At 31.8% G+C, this 12,881-nt stretch overlaps 2 long non-coding RNA genes and 1 pseudogene across 3 annotated transcripts in view; 1 reads left to right on the top strand and 2 right to left on the bottom strand.

Annotated features, from left to right (window-relative positions):
* The window catches only part of LOC142529527 (uncharacterized), an 83,794-nt gene extending 77,926 nt beyond the window's left edge, over positions 1–5,868 (top strand). The window contains exon 2 of the long non-coding RNA XR_012815920.1: positions 4,092–5,868. This is a non-coding gene — a long non-coding RNA (uncharacterized LOC142529527). The remainder of the gene's footprint in view (positions 1–4,091) is intronic.
* LOC142529825 (chaperonin 60 subunit alpha 2, chloroplastic-like) lies at positions 49–3,665 on the bottom strand (annotated as a pseudogene).
* The window catches only part of LOC142529526 (uncharacterized), a 116,483-nt gene continuing 108,818 nt past the window's right edge, over positions 5,217–12,881 (bottom strand). For both annotated transcript variants that reach the window (XR_012815917.1, XR_012815919.1), the window contains exon 7: positions 5,217–5,361. This is a non-coding gene — a long non-coding RNA (uncharacterized LOC142529526). The remainder of the gene's footprint in view (positions 5,362–12,881) is intronic.

Genomic DNA, 12,881 nt, shown 5'->3' with positions numbered 1-12,881 from the left:
TTTATAAAATACTTGATAGATTCAAATTTTTTGAAACAAAAATTTATTTTAATATAAAGATAATAATCAAGTTTTTATTTAAAAATAGAAGGTTACACTTAAAGCTTTTCATAACAGATTTTTTTATTACAATCATAGTACTAAACTAGCTTAATCTATCATGTCTCCATCATCATTTTTCTCTTCAGCAACGTCCATAGGTGCTTCTTCCTCTTTTTTCATGTTTTCCACAACGAGGTGCAAATAGTTATATTGCTCTTGCAACCTATCTATAGCACCATGAAGTTGGCGATGTAATGTTCTTGCTTTTTGTCGTTCCTTAGCAAGTTGAACTTAAGGGTCGCAATCTCTCGATTTTGGTTGTTGAAGGCAAGCTTACGCATGCAAAGAACAGCTTGAACACAAAACACGAGTCTGCTGAAATTCAGTTTGCTGAGGTCTCGAAAATACGTACCCATGGAGACATTTCATTTAGTTAAAACCTGTGTCGTTCATCCCAACAAAAATGTGTTCTTTTGCCTTCAATTTACTCTTGAGGATTTTGCCTATTTTCAGTTTTAAGGCGATATCCCAGGTACATGAGGGAGAATTGGTTTCGTTTTCCTTGTTTACTCCACCAGAATGGCTTGAGTGGTAAGGACCATACCTGCAAACGAGACAACATTCTGAAGTGCACATCTTGAAACGCGACAAGGATCAATAACTCCAGCAGCTATCAGATCTTTGTATCTCCCATTCATCACATTATACCCTACTCTCGAGTCAGAAGATAAAATTTTTCTCCACAACTACATCTCCATCAACCCCTGCATTTGCTGCAATGAATTTTGCAGGTGCAATCAAGAAGAATTCTAGATGAAAGAACCAGAAAAATGAAGTCCCAATTTAAAATTTATCCAGAAACAAACCGACACACATTCATATTAAATAGCGAAGGTGCAAATTAAAAACACATAACAAGGAGAAACCTGCAGGTTTCTAGTCATACAGGAAATAAAATATAAAATTAAATAACGTTTCCTATGCCTTTATGTTTGTTCCATATGATCCAAAAAAAACGTGCAACTCTAACCCCTAAATGAAGTTATGAATGAAATATGTGATGCAAGAATACGCAAGAAGACTTAAAAAACAGTCAAGAATAACAAGCAACGTACCATTCCAACAATGTCTGCACCAATTTTCTCATCTGAATCTTGAAAACCTTCTTTAGTATAGGTATTTTTCAAGAGAGATGTACAAAGGTTGCTCCACCACCAGGCACCACGCCTTCGGCCATAGCAGAAAAAGTGCCACTTTTTGCATCCTCAATTTCCGATCTGTAAATTCCATCTCCATTTGAGCTCCTACCTTAATTATTGCGACCCCACCCCAGAACTTTGCAATTCTTGCAGACAGCTTTTCTGCCAGATCTTTGCTATCAGTCTCAGCTAGACCCTTCTTTATCTGTAAAATTCTTACCTGTATTTCAGCTTTAGTAGAAGGATCAGCAATTATAGTTGTGCAATTGCTCGTTATGGTTACTCTTTGTGCGACACCGAGCTGATCGGAAGTTGCACATTCAAGAGTCAGGCCCAAATCTCCAGAGATAAAATCAGCTCCTGATTACAATACAGTAATAAACTGAGACAAATTAATGAACAGGAGCAAAATGTACATTGTTTCACTTGAAAAGCAAAAAAATATGTTGATGCAACTAAATACAAAGACTTCATATTGGAGAATGGACAACCGACAACAAACAGTAAAAACTCAATTTTGGTAGTAAATTGAAAGATTAAATAGAAAATCGAAATGGATGTGCGTATTGCGATAATCATCGCAGTTGATACTTTTTATTCCCTGCCTTCATGGATCCAAATTTTTTTTGTGAAACCTGAGACAGCAAACAAGATTACCTGCCATAAGCGCGATATCTTGCAAAATAGCTTTTTTCGCTTCTCCAAAACCAGGACACTTTATCGCAGCAGCATTAAGCATGCCTTGCATTTTATTGACAACTAGAATTTCCAGCACTTGTCAAGAAATGTCTTCAGCAATTATCAGCAAAGGGACACTCAACTGTGTGCCCTTTTCCAGCAAAGGAACAATCTCTCTCACTTCGGATATCTTTAGATCAGTCACAAGAATTTTAGCATTGTCAAACTCAACTATAGATTTGCCCTTGTTGGTGATCAAATGAGGAGACGTGTACCCTTTATCTATCTGTAAGAAAAGAATGCCTGGAGAAATCAAGAAAACAATGAAAACTCAAAGGAGAAGAAAATTAGTAAATAAGCGCAAAAAAATTATTGAAAGCCAAATAGGGTTGATAAGGAACAGCCTTAAACCAAGAACAAATGAACCCTAGAAGAGCTAAAATTTAAATTTGTACATGTTTGTTTAATGGAAACAATGATAACAACCAATAGAATTGATACTTCGTCAATCGAAATTCCAAGTTTGTGCATGAATATAGAAGAGAATGTTATATCTTTTGATAACATGCTGGTAATGATGAAGAAAGCCAAGATCTCCTTTTGTTCGGTCACTATAATTAAAAAAAAAAAACAGAATCTCTAGGATAAAGGAGGTCGTATTTTTTAAGATGCGGAAACCTAAGAATTGCCGCAGGAAAATGGTTGCAGGGGACTAGCTTATGGGCTATATTATTCGCACCATGACCTTCATTCCTTCTTCAACTATCACTGAAGTGTATGACGACGAAGAAGATTCAACAGATACTAATCCATCAGGACCAATTTTAATCATCGCTTCAGCAATAAATTTATCATTTCCGGCAGCTATAAAGAGAACAAAATCGTTGCATGAATCAAATCAAAACATATTTCATCAAACTGGATAAAAATATTCAAAAGAAATCATGCCTTCGATTTCTTTGCTTCGTTTTACAGATAACTATTTTCCTTCAAACTTTTGACCAATTCTTTCACTGTTTTCTCCATTCCTTTTCTGAAAGCTACAGGGTTGGCACCAGAAGTCCAGATTGAATCATTTCTCGAGCCAGTATAATTGAAGTTGTCATACCATCCCAGATCCACCCCGTTTTTTTTATAGCAACCTGCAAGAGCCATGACCTTGATCAATGCAATTTTAACAAAGATCGAATGCTGCGGACTCAAGTAAAAATTAGATAGATACGCATAGCGTATCCAACCTCTTGTAGCAATTCTCCTATATTTTCAATCGGGTCAGACAGCTCCATGGCATTGGCAATAGTAACACCGTCGTTAATCGCTTTAAGTGAATCAGATTCTGAAAGAACCACATTTCTCCCAGTGAAATCAACATAAAACCAGTATCTCTTAGCAGTAACTTGGTGCAAAATAATTGAACGTCTTGATGATTAACTCATTCACTGGCACTAATTAAATTATAAGTTGCAACAACTCAACGAGCAGCACAAGACAATTATTTTAACACTCAAGCAACAAAATAAGAGACAAAAATCCTAGCTAACAAAATCAAAAATAAATGAAATAGTAAAGTGAAATGAAGAGAAAATAAGAGAAGTGATGAGATTATAAAAACCTTTAGGTCCAAGGGTCACCGATACAGCATCAGCAAGCTTACTGATGCCCGAAAGCAAAGCTTCTCTACACTTTCTGTCGAAAGCTACTCTCTTTGGACCTGCCTTCACCACCGAACATTTCTGTTTCACATTGCGGCTGCTCCCACAACCAGCATGAATTTAATTTTCCGTTGATTTCCTAAACAAAAAAGAAAGAAAAAATCAACAGAAAACTTCACATATCTAACTGAATCGATGAGAAAACGATAAACCGCGAATTACAGTAAACGAAGGAGAATGATGCAAGACTAGCTGCGATGGAAACGGAAGCAACGTTTCACGTGGCAACAAGGGCTTTGGACGGGGTTTTGATTCGCTTGTTAAAATCGCGTTTACAAAATGCGACATAAAACACAAAAGAAGATCTTCTTTAATTGAATAATTCTGAGGAATGTTAATAAATAATATGAAATAATAATAGTATATATCAAGGGGATTAATTGAGGTGGCATTTTAGAAAATATTTGTTATTACTTTAAAATAAAGAGATAATATGAAATAATAATAGTATATATGTGAGGCACATTTAATCTAATGACAATTAATGATCAAACAATAATGGTTTGATTTAAAACTGCAGCGGAAAAAGGTTTAAAATACTTTAAAACGGACCTCAGGGCCTAGAAAAATTTCGGCATGACCTCCCCGTAAGTAGGACATCCCGAAAACTCAAGCAGCATTTTATATCAAAATATACTCCAACTAGAGTCATTAAAACAAAACCAAAGTCAACAACCTATAGCCGCACTGGCCAGGACTAAACAGAATTTAAAACTTACCAAATACTCGCCAGATCATTAAAATCACAGAGTCGCCTCAGAACATAACCAGAACAACCAAATATCAATACAGATACACGGAGAATCTCCCCGACAAATAAACTACAATACAAGACTGAACAAACTCAAGACATACATGACCAACTGGGAGACTCCACTGAACAGAACCAAGCAATCCAACCTCAATCCTGAGCTCCACTGGTGGAACCTCGGCCTGATGCTGCAAAACGACTCGGGAGATCTACCATGGCGCCCAATAGCAACCACAGCAGCCCCCCAGTAAACAACTGAGGTTAGGATTCTGGTATGAAACAGTTCAACAATAACAACAATAAACATAAATCATGCATAATCATATAATAAAATGTAATATGCAATGCATGAAAGGCTCAACGAATAATCGGGATCACAGGAGCCAACAAACGGTACGATAACAACTGGAATAATGCTCGAGCAACAACACAGGGGAGCTACATCGCCATGCAGCTAAACCGCCCTGCCAAGTATGCGAGGTATGCCAAGCTGTGCTGAATAACACCCCTGACTCGGCCTCCATACAACTGATACGATATAACAGGATGGCACAACAAAACGAACTAGATGACACAATCCCAGCGCTCACCTCAAAAGGCTGCACTAACCACGGGATTGTTCAATCACATCTACAGTATCATGTGTATAGGCCTATCAGCCACACAATGATCCCGAGATAAACAACAGTGCCAGATAACAACGGATATCAACAATGGCTAACAAGAACGATAGGGCTCAACATGAATGTCATAACTGTATGCCCAATGCTAAATGCCAATAATATGTCATAATAAATAAACATATATCACAATGAAGGCATTTAACAATTTACAACAGTCAACAAGTCATAAACACGATCCATGTAACACAGAATGACAATTAAACATAATTTATGTTTTACCGTCGTATGTTACCGAGCTGTAACATACCTATACCAACTTGACAATCCAATAACAACTTCACTTCAAGACCCTTGGCCTAAACAAAGCAACAATAAACCGATCATGAACTACATTCCATACCAATGTCCAATTTGGCACAAAAGAGCATAAAATTCGTATCTCGCTCAATATTAACTCAAATCAATATCCGCCAAATGGAAATGAAAGATACTCGAATATCTAACTTTTTCTAGAAGAAACTATTTCCAGAATCCTAATAGATAAATCCCAGAATTATCAAGAAGACACTGCCACTCAACATATTTTCGGGCAGAATCTCGTACTGAGCAGTTTCGGAAAAATAAGCATAACTTGCTCAATTCTTAATGAAATTTAACGAATCTTATATCATTACGAAGATAACACATAGCTCTAAAACTTTTTTTTTGAATCACAAGTCCAGAATCCGAGCGCATAATTGACAAAAACTCGAATTACAGTAGGTGTTCTGCACAGCACCATTTCAGAATTCGATTTGACACATTTTGGTAGAAAAATCATATCAATTCCGTTTCTTATCCAAATTCGATGATTCTAGCGGCTATAGAAAGCTAACAAACAGAGCTACAAGTTCTTTTTGAGTCATTTCTACAAATTCAAGTTGTAAAAATCGCAGCAACACCAAAACTCTCACCCCAAAACCGGAAGAATTCGCGCAGAAACAGAGCACCGGAAGATCAGCTTCGATCTACCCGAATCCTTGCTCAAACTTCGCGATTTCTGACTTTAATCGAAGCCTAGGATGTTAGGAAGACACCCCTTTAGACCGATTGAGATTTGGACACCGGACGGAGGAGATATCGCAACTTTCCCGCACCTGCTACATGTGTTGCGAAAATTGGGTTGAGGAAAATGGGTTTTCTTCTTCTCTCTTTCCTTTTTCCTTCTTTTAAAGGTAAGTTGTGTGTATGTATATGTATATATATATATTGTGTATTTGGTTACTAAAATAGTAACTCAAGCCCATCTATCCCGGTCTGTATTTATTTTGCTCTCGTGTGTTATTTAAACTCTATATGTATTTTATATCGTTAAATTCTCCGATATTCTAAAATACATATTTTTAACACACTTCTAGAATTTATTTGGCATAAATAATTATTTTAATTTACAACTCAATAATTATTCTAATTATGTCAAATTACCGGATAATTAATTACAGGGCCTTACAATATATCTAGGGGATTAATTGAGGTGGCATTTTAGAAAATATTTGTTATTATTTTAAAATAAAGAGATATAATATCAATTTTGATATCACATCAATATTTTACAATATCAGATAAACAGTTCAACAAAATAAAACCGAACGACAAAAAAATTCAAAAGTAACTTATTCCAAACTTTTAAAAATTAATAGATCACAAAACCAAAATAAGAAAAACTAATAGAAAAATTTATTTTTATGTCAATTAGAGCATTCATTATAGTCCTTGAATGAAGATAGATAAAAGTAATGTCAAATTTTTTAGCAATTGATTTTTTTAGAAAAAAAAAATGTATGTATCAGAGTATAATGAGTAATAAAGTCCAATGAATAGGCCAACACAGTGGCGCCACTCACCCACTCCAAAATAAATTATTATTAATAAGAATTAAAAGCAACAATTATAGTAATTGACTATTTATTGCAATTAAACAAACAGCAGCTTAGGGATGTACTCGAGTCGAGCCGTGCCGAACTCTTGAATGTTTGAGCTTGGTTCGTTTATAATCGAGCCGAGCTCGAGCTTTATTTAACGAATATATGCATGACTCACGAGCTTATTTCAAGCCTTTTATCGAGCCTCAACAAACTTAATAAATATGAATTATACATTTAAATGTTTATTAAATTAATTAAAAAATAAATTATATATTTAAAGAAAAATATATTATTCTTATTAAAATTTATAAATTTATTATAATAAATAAATTTAATAGATTTTTATATATATTTCATAAATAATATGCAAAATCAATAAATTAAATCTCAAAACTATTATTTTTTCATCTAAAAGATTACTAATGAACTTATCAACGAACATGTTCACGAGCTAACGAGCCAAATACTGTAAAGCTTGAGTTTGGTTTGTTTATCTTAACGAGCCTCATTAAACGAGCTCAAACGAGCTTTTATCGAATCGAGCTTCGAATAACTAACAAACGGTTTGGTTCGTTTACATCCCTACAGCAGCTAACATGGAATAGGTCCATTATCTATTTAATCCCCTCACAATATATTTTTTTTAAAAAAAATTATAATTTTAGTAATGTAAGCTGAACTAATTTGAGTTTTAGATATGTAATATGTCAAAAGTTGGTTTTAATATATTGAATTAGATATTTTTTGATTTATATCGTTTTTTTTGTCTGACATAACTAAATACATTAGATATGATTTATTTGACACATATTCTAATCCTATGTGGCACATTCCTTTTTTTACTTACATTAAAATTCATCCAATCAAAAATAAAACAAAGCGACGTATAATACTTCAAAATAGAACAAAAAAAAAGTGTGTTTTTCTCTATATTTTAGTTTAGATATATTTTAATATGTATAAAATAAGTTTTATTCTTCTCACATATACTATGCAAGAAAACATTAGTGTTAAATAAGCAATATCTGATGGATTTAATGATTTCGGACAAAAAACTAAAACTAAAAAATTAAAGTTGATTTATGAAAACAAAATTTTGACAAATTACATAACTAAAACTCAAAAATAACCAACTTACAAGCTAAAATTGAACTTTTCTCTAATTTCTCTTTTTTTTTTTTTCCTAAATGAAATAGTTTTTATTTTGTGTGTGTATAGGAAAATTCAACCATCCACTGCAAAGGGTATCCCAAATATAAGATCAACGGTTCATGTTTAGTCAAGTCAATATAAAGTAATATAATACTACAAAATACAAGATCGACGATTTTTTTTCCGCATCAGGTTGGAGAAGTTGCGTAGAAAATTGACATGTTAAATATTTTATTGTTTTATTGAAAATGAAATATGTTAAGGCACAGTAATATAATGAATTTTTTTTTTATAATTTTTCGTATTATTATTTACTCATCTATTAATTATTTATTTTATATTAATCAAATTATTGAATTTAAATTACAATATTGTCCTAAATAAATAATATTATTAATATTTATTAATTATTAAAAAAACAAAATGTTAAGTTATTATTTTATCTCAAAATTTATCAATTAAAATTAAAAAATTATTATTTATCAATCAAATTAATAATATATTAACTATTAATTTTTATTATATTAAATTATTTATATACATAAATAAGTTGACCATAAGACAAGCTTCAGTCCATGAAAAATGATGACGCTGAGTCGCTGACACATACAAAGACGTCACCTCCACCTAATCTTAATCTTCATATTTCGAATAATAAATATATACCATTTTTTTGTATGTTTCATATATTAAAAAAATTCAATTCTAATATACACTTTTTTTCAATTAAAGAGGGTTTCTCATTGAAACTGTCGTGAGTCAATGAATTTTTAAAATTAAGTAATAATAAAATATTATCGAAATTTTTTATTTTAGTTCAAAGAGAAAAGGTATATATATAGGGGTGGTCCTCGTACAGTAACAAAATTTTCGTTATATGAAAAATTATAATGAATCTTATTATCAATAGATCTCACACTATTAATTATGATATGTTGGTAAATTTTGATATATACTAATACATCGAAATTTTCAAAATTTCATATCAACACCATATGATATCGAAATTTCGATACAATAAAATATCGATATTTATTGTATGATAACATCGGTTTTTTTCGCACCCTTTTAAGTATAATATGTTTTTTTTCTTCCAAGCAATGAAATTGACTTTTTTTTATAAAGTCATAATGTAATAATAAATAAGTGGACCAATTTATTTAAAGGTTTATAGATTTCATCATTGATACTTTCTAGCTAACAAATTAAATTAAACTCAAAAAAAAAAATTAAAAGAAAAATCTCGTTTTTTGTTAGACCGCTAGTTTAACATTGTTATTGACTCAGGGAATCGAATGTCCACACTAAATAATTTAACTATTAGACTACATTATTAAATACTGCGAATCTTTTACCTTTTATATATATATATATATATATATATATATACACACACACACACTATCATACATGTACAGTGAACTGGACTTGAGCGTAGAACCGAGAATCACTTATCTTGAGCAATGCAAGTAAAAAAAACAATTAAATCTATCAAAATAGATCAGAAAAACCACCTGCAATCAAAGGGACTTGAACCCGAGAATAACAAAATCTCAAAGACTCAATTTTAACCATAATACCAAAACCTTCCCCAGCTAGAGAATAATGTTGCTATTAAGTCTCTGTATTCTTTACAGTAATTTTTACAAGACAGATGTCATATTTTATTAAATTATAAAAAATACTATATTTATAAAAATTAATATTTTTTATTTCGAATATAAATTGATTTGATTCGTCTCTCTTATCACAAAAAAATCTACTATAATTTATTTTTGTATGCGACAATTTCACAAAATATCTATTATAGTTTATTAATTGGGTTTTTTTTTTTCATTTGTATCTCCTTATATTTAATGTTTTCGAATTTAACTTTCTGATATGTAAATATTATAAGATGCGATGCGAATATCAAATAAATTAAATTTATTTTGGTTAATTAAAAAATAAACTAAATTTTAAAAAAAAATTATACAAAAAATTAAATTAAATTAAATTTCATGAGCTCGTAGAATTATCATCTCTATATTTAATTATAACCAAGAAACATGGAACGAAAAATATATGCTTATAGTCTCCAAAGTCTTCCTTCTTTATTACACTACACCTTTATGCATATATAGATTGATACAGCGTGACCCAGAGAGAAGAAAAGGGGATGGAGCGGGCCGCAAGAAAGAGGAAGAGGGCCGTCAAGGAGGAGATCGAAGAGGAGGCTCCGCAGCCGCAGCCGACGGAGCAGGAAGTGGACGAGTTCTTCACGATCCTGAGGAGGATGCGTGTGGCTGTCAAGTATTTCAAGAATGGAGGCGCTTCTTCCAACAGCAACGTGGCAGGAAGCTGCCCCGGTCCGGCGGTTCTGGCCGAGGTGGCTCAAGGCGGCGTTAGGGTTGGAGGCGGCAGGAGGGCGGAGAGGAGGGGGTTTGACCTGAACTCAGTTCCGGATTCAGAAAGTAATTCATAATTAGAAGTGTATTTTGACTTTTTACGGGCCTACGGTTTTATTTTATTTTCGGTTTAATAATGTTTTATATTAGGACTAATTTTAATTTTAATTATTATATTATCATATGAATTTGAATCCTGTGAAATTCAAAGTGTATTTTGGTAAATTCATATGAAATTAATTATTTTTATTTTCTGGTCATATTGTGTTTCTTCATGAATATCGTGAAATTCTACGGAGGAACATATCATAACGTGTGTGGTTAGTACATGTTGATGCATATGAATATTTATTATTGCATTTTTTTTACAGTTGGGAATTTTTTAGAAAAATATTTTTGACACGAAATCATAATTAAGAGTCATGATTTTAAATCCTAATGGCGTGTTTGGTAGAAGATAATGAAATGAGCATTCATATCTCATTATTTATGTTCATGCTTGTTGAGACATTGAACTGAAAATGAGAATAAAATGACCATTTCACCCAATTTTTTTATTCTAATGGTCATTCTCAACTCTCAATTCTTACTTATTTTATAAAATTTTTACCTTATTTAGTTTAACTAATTTAAATCTATATATTCATAATCGTAATAAGAACAATAATAAATAATACACAAAAATTTATGTGAGATGCTCACACGCGTCAATTTTGTGATACTGATTTTCTATTTGAGTCACTCATGAAAAATTATTATTTGTCTACCAAAAATATCACCTTTATTGTATATATAGACATGATTGATTCGTCTCATGAATAAATATATATATATATGAGACCATCTCACAATAATAATAATAACAAAAATAATAATATTTCTTGAGTAAATTATTATTAGGACCGATAGAGGATAATCATTGAGTTATAATATGTCAATTTTTTAAATATTGAATAATGATAATTTAAATTGATTTTGACTTTCAAATCAAGTAGAAGACACTCAAAATAATCATTCGTAAAAATCAATTAAACATTTTTTTAAAGTATTTAAAATATATGCAAGTTGAATGCGTTTGGTTAAAGCATTTTATCAAACATTTGGTATGCAATATTTTTTTATTTGAAATACAAATAAATTGCTTTAACAATGCATCATAAAAACAGTAGTAATAATAAGTAAATGAGCAGGTCTCTTGTGAGACGGTCTCACGAGTCTTTATCTGTGAGACGAGTCAATCCTACCGATATTCACAATAAAGGTAATACTCTTAGCATAAAAAGTAATATTTTTTCATGGATGACCCAAATAAGAGATCTGTCTCACAAAATACGACCCGTGATACCGTCTCACACAAGTTTTTGCCTAAGTAAATACGGTAAATAATTAGACACGAATTTGTTTATGGATATTCGGAGATTAACAACTCACACGTCATCTCTTCTTTTTCTTGGGAATGATCTAATAGAAGACTTTGATTTATACAACTCTGTGCACAAATCTATTTCAACTTAGAACTTATCTTTTTCTTAATTGAAACTCCTAGCACACTCTTGATTGTAGGTCGCAACCTCACAACATGCATAATATTTAACGTCTCTTATGCCAAGACTACAAACGCAATATTTAATGTCTTTATATGAATACTCGCTCATCTAAACTTTGAAACTCAATTATCATGTATGTGTGTGTGAGTGATTGTGTGTGATGATTTTTACAGTGTTTGTATATATAAATGTATCATCACACTTGGGTTTGCTCTCATTCTAGCTAATTTCTTCATGTAGATTGTACATGCTTTGAATCTACTTTCAAAATCTTGTAGTTGATCTTCAAGATGTTTCATTTGGATAATCGAGCAGATCATACCGACCAAAATACCGCAATTACTCATATCCAACTGATCCTTGCTGATAAACCAAATTGACAAGCATTGCTGGCATCTTTTTGCCTAGATAACACCTTATTTATCCCAACTAACGTGAAACACAATTTGGCCCATATTGAGGTTTTTTTCATTAGTTTTGGTGGTTGGTCATTTGCATCAGCGAGCTGTGAGATATAACTCAAAGACTACAACTCGTCAGGTTTTCAGTTTGGCTAAATTCGAGTTTCAGATTTCATCTCGTGTTAGCAACTTCACACTTGAGTAAATATGATCGAATCACAATAACAATTTTGTTATCATCAAAATCAAGATTGCTAGACTTTCTAAACCCAACAATTATTTTGAATTTTTAATTAAAAATTTGATTATTTCAAATAATTTCATTTAATTCATTTTTCGTTTCATTCAGTACCCATTATTGGAATGAAATATAATTATTATTTCATTCGCATCTTCATTCTATTTCAATATTAATTTTATTCATGTTTTATTTCATTCATTCGTATCAATCATGCATCAAGTATGCAACGTTTCTCATATTTCAT

Source organism: Primulina tabacum, chromosome 16 (genome assembly GCF_025594145.1).
Source record: "Primulina tabacum isolate GXHZ01 chromosome 16, ASM2559414v2, whole genome shotgun sequence".
Lineage (NCBI taxonomy): Eukaryota > Viridiplantae > Streptophyta > Magnoliopsida > Lamiales > Gesneriaceae > Primulina > Primulina tabacum.
The sequence above is the reverse complement of the archived record's forward strand: the minus strand, read 5'-3'. Positions and strand labels throughout refer to the sequence as shown.